The sequence below is a fragment of the Salmo trutta genome, unplaced genomic scaffold, assembly GCF_901001165.1.
Source record: "Salmo trutta unplaced genomic scaffold, fSalTru1.1, whole genome shotgun sequence".
Classification (NCBI taxonomy): domain Eukaryota; kingdom Metazoa; phylum Chordata; class Actinopteri; order Salmoniformes; family Salmonidae; genus Salmo; species Salmo trutta.
In genome coordinates this window covers 13,381-17,840 of record NW_021823041.1, presented here as the reverse complement: position 1 = coordinate 17,840, position 4,460 = coordinate 13,381, and positions in this window count along the sequence as shown.

Sequence of the window (4,460 nt, the reverse complement as noted above, 5' to 3'; positions counted from 1 at the left end):
GTGGTCACCAGAACATAGATATTGTTGGGTGGTCACCAGAACATATATATTGTTGGGTGGTCACCAGAACATATATATTGTTGGGTGGTCTCCAGAACATATATATTGTTGGGTGGTCACCAGAACATATTGTTGGGTGGTCACCAGAACATATATATTGTTGGGTGGTCTCCAGAACATATTGTTGGGTGGTCTCCAGAACATACAGTGCCTTGGGAAAGTATTCAGACCCCTTGACCTATTTGACATTTTGTTAGGTTACATCCTTATTCTAAAATTGACTACATCGTTTTTTCCCTCATCGAACTACACACAATAGCCCATAATGACAAAACAAAACCTGGTTTTTAGAAATGTTTGCCAACTCTGTCAGAGTGACCATCGGGTTCTTGGTCACCTCCCTGACCAAGACCCTTCTCCCCCGATTGGTCAGTTTGGCCGGGAGGCCAGTTCTAAGAAGAGTCTTGGTGGTTCCAAACTTCTTCCATTTGAGAATGATGGAGGCCACTGTGTTCTTGGGGACCTTCAATGCTGCAGAAATGTTTCGTACCCTTCCCTGGATCTATGCCTCAACACAATCCTGTCAGTTGGACTCCAGTCAAGTTGTAGAAACATCTCAAGGATGATCAATGGAAACAGGATGCACCTGAGCTCAATTTCGAGTCTAATAGCAAAGGGTCTGAATACTTATGTAAAAAAAAAAGATTTGTCTGTTTTTTTAATTTTTTTATACATTTGCTAAAATAGTCTAAAAACCTGTTCATGCTTTGTCATTATGGGGTAGTGTGTGTAGATTGGTGAGGATTTTGTTTTTATATGTTCCATTGTAGAATAAGGTTGTAATGTGACAAAATGTGGAAAAAGTCAAGCGGTCTGACTACTTTCCTAAGGCACTGTATATACTGCTGCAGCAGGGTTTGAATCCGGCCCACTGCTATTTCAGAACACTCTCATTTCTATCCGTCCTCTCTACCTCTGTCCTGTCTATCCTCTCTACCTCTGTCCTGTCTGTTTTCTCTACCTACCTCTGTCCTGTCTGTTTTCTCTACCTACCTCTGTCCTGTCTATTCTCTCTACCTCTGCCCTGTCTGTCTTTTCTACCTACCTCTGTCCTGTCTGTCCTCTTTCCCTACCTCTGTCCTGTCTGTCCTCTTTCCCTACCTCTGTCCTGTCTGTCCTCTTTCCCTACCTCTGTCCTGTCTGTCCTCTCTACCTACCTCTGCCCTGTCTGTCCTCTCTACCTACCTCTGTCCTGTCTGTTTTATCTCCCTCTGTCCTGTCTGTCCTCTTTCCCTTCCTCTGTCCTGTCTGTTTTATCTCCCTCTGCCCTGTCTGTCCTCTCTACCTACCTCTGTCCTGTCTGTTTTATCTCCCTCTGTCCTGTCTGTCCTCTCTACCTACCTCTGTCCTGTCTGTCCTCTCTACCTACCTCTGCCCTGTCTGTCCTCTCTCTACCTACCTCTGTCCTGTCTGTTTTATCTCCCTCTGTCCTGTCTGTCCTCTCTACCTACCTCTGCCCTGTCTGTCCTCTCTACCTACCTCTGTCCTGTCTGTTTTATCTCCTCTGTCCTGTCTGTCCTCTCTCTACCTACCTCTGTCCTGTCTGTCCTCTTTCCCTACCTCTGTCCTGTCTGTCCTCTCTACCTACCTCTGTCCTGTCTGTCCTCTCTACCTACCTCTGCCCTGTCTGTCCTCTCTACCTACCTCTGCCCTGTCTGTCCTCTCTCTACCTTCCTCTGTCCTGTCTGTCCTCTCTCTACCTACCTCTGTCCTGTCCTCTCTACCTTCCTCTGTCCTATCTGTCCTCTCTACCTACCTCTGTCCTGTCTGTTTTATCTCCCTCTGCCCTGTCTGTCCTCTCTACCTACCTCTGTCCTGTCTGTCCTCTCTACCTACCTCTGCCCTGTCTGTCCTCTTTCCCTACCTCTGTCCTGTCTGTCCTCTCTACCTACCTCTGTCCTGTCTGTCCTCTCTACCTACCTCTGTCCTGTCTGTCCTCTCTACCTACCTCTGCCCTGTCTGTCCTCTCTACCTACCTCTGCCCTGTCTGTCCTCTCTCTACCTTCCTCTGTCCTGTCTGTCCTCTCTCTACCTACCTCTGTCCTGTCCTCTCTACCTTCCTCTGTCCTATCTGTCCTCTCTACCTACCTCTGTCCTGTCTGTTTTATCTCCCTCTGTCCTGTCTGTCCTCTCTACCTCCCTCTGTCCTGTCTGTCCTCTCTACCTACCTCTGTCCTGTCTGTTTTATCTCCCTCTGTCCTGTCTGTCCTCTCTCTACCTACCTCTGCCCTGTCTGTCCTCTCTACCTACCTCTGTCCTGTCTGTCCTCTCTCTACCTACCTCTGCCCTGTCCTCTCTCTACCTACCTCTGTCCTGTCTGTCCTCTCTACCTTCCTCTGCCCTCTGTCCTCTCTACCTACCTCTGCCCTGTCTGTCTTTTCTACCTACCTCTGTCCTGTCTGTCCTCTCTACCTACCTCTGTCCTGTCTGTCCTCTTTCCCTACCTCTGTCCTGTCTGTTTTATCTCCCTCTGTCCTGTCTGTCCTCTCTCTACCTACCTCTGTCCTGTCTGTCCTCTTTCCCTACCTCTGTCCTGTCTGTCCTCTCTACCTACCTCTGTCCTGTCTGTCCTCTCTACCTTCCTCTGCCCTGTCTGTCCTCTCTACCTTCCTCTGTCCTGTCTGTCCTCTCTACCTACCTCTGCCCTGTCTGTCCTCTCTCTACCTACCTCTGTCCTATCCAATAAATAACCTACATATTGGGAGAGGAACCGACCTTCATAAACACATATATGAAACGTATTTATTAGACTCTTAGAATGCACAGTACAAACAGTAATTAAAAGAACAATCTGTCAGTCGGACATCCATATTTGGATTTAGAATAATGATATATATCCATTGATGATTCTTGAACAACATAACTTAGAAAGACCTCAGCAGCTTTAGTTCAACTGTTGTACCCCATCAGAACCCAAAATATAAGCTCGTGTTACTCCGTTGTCTGTAAACAACTTTAATTGGAAATAAACACTGTACAGCCTTAAAGCATGGTTGAAAGTATATTCTGATATAATGGATCGTCAGTCCATCTATTAATAATCGGAGGTTACATTTGTTCAGCTTGCGTCCCTCAGCTTTTTTAAAATGTATTTTTATTACCAAAACAGAGGTGGGGTGTCCCACATTTAATATTGTTTGAACTGCAGATTATGCCTTTAAAACCGTGTTGATCTGTAATCCGGTAATCCCTGGAATTCATTCTACCGGTCTGTCACCGTAGTAACACAGGGAGTTGTTAGGTGATAATGTCCATTCAAACGGACCAATGAAACAAGTGTGTGTTTGTTGTTTTATAACGTCAGAGTTCACAGATAAAAAAACACACACACACACACACACACGCACACACACACACACACACACGCACGCACGCACGCACGCACGCACGCACGCACGCACGCACGCACGCACGCACGCACGCACGCACACACACACACACACACACACACACACACACACAGTTAAAAGAGCGGTTGAGTGGAGTTTAAAAACAGAGACATACTGTTTCTAATCAACTTCCTGATTCTACAGGAAACCGCTCAAACCGTAAATAACTACAGGCCCGTAATATGTCTGTGTTAGAAGAAGTCCTAATGTATCTAACCGTCCTCTCTTGCAGCTGAGTAGGATAGTGGTGCCACTGATCTAAGGTCGGTTTTATAATAACACCTTCTAACCAGCTTGAAGTTACATTGATCTGAGAGTCAGTTTTACGCCAACACACCACCACCACCACTACCTAACAGAAACTTCAAAGCAGAACAGCTCTAGAAGTACTTACAGGAACTAATACTGATCTGACGGGTTAGGAGAAAAAGAGCCCTTGCTTTTTATCTGTCTGAGGAAGGAAGGAAGGAAGCAAGGAAGGAAGGAAGCAAGGAGGGAGGGAGGGATCTGTCTATTTTCTGGAAAGAAGCAGGTGATATCTGAGTGTCAATAGATTAACTTTCGTCTGGTCTACGGATATGTTGCTAAGGATATCTTGCCTGTAGGCTGTCAATCAAATCAATTGTCCACTCACATCGATCACCGGCTCAAATGTCCTGCCCTCTGGCCTTATCCAATATCAGTATGATTACCAATGCAGCACATCCTCTCCATATAGGCAAATGGTGAGAAAGGGGGAGAGAGAGATACTGTAGAATAAAGAGAGAGAGAGAGAGATACTGTAGAATAAAGAGAGAGAGAGACAAAGATACTGTAGAATAAATAGAGCGAGAGAGAGAGAGACAAAGATACCTTAGAATAAAGAGAGAGAGAGAGAGATACTGTAGAATAAAGAGAGAGAGAGACAAAGCTACTGTAGAATAAAGAGAGAGACAAAGATACTGTAGAATAAAGAGAGAGAGAGATACTGTAGAATAAAGACAGAAAGAGACAAAGATACTGTAAAATAAA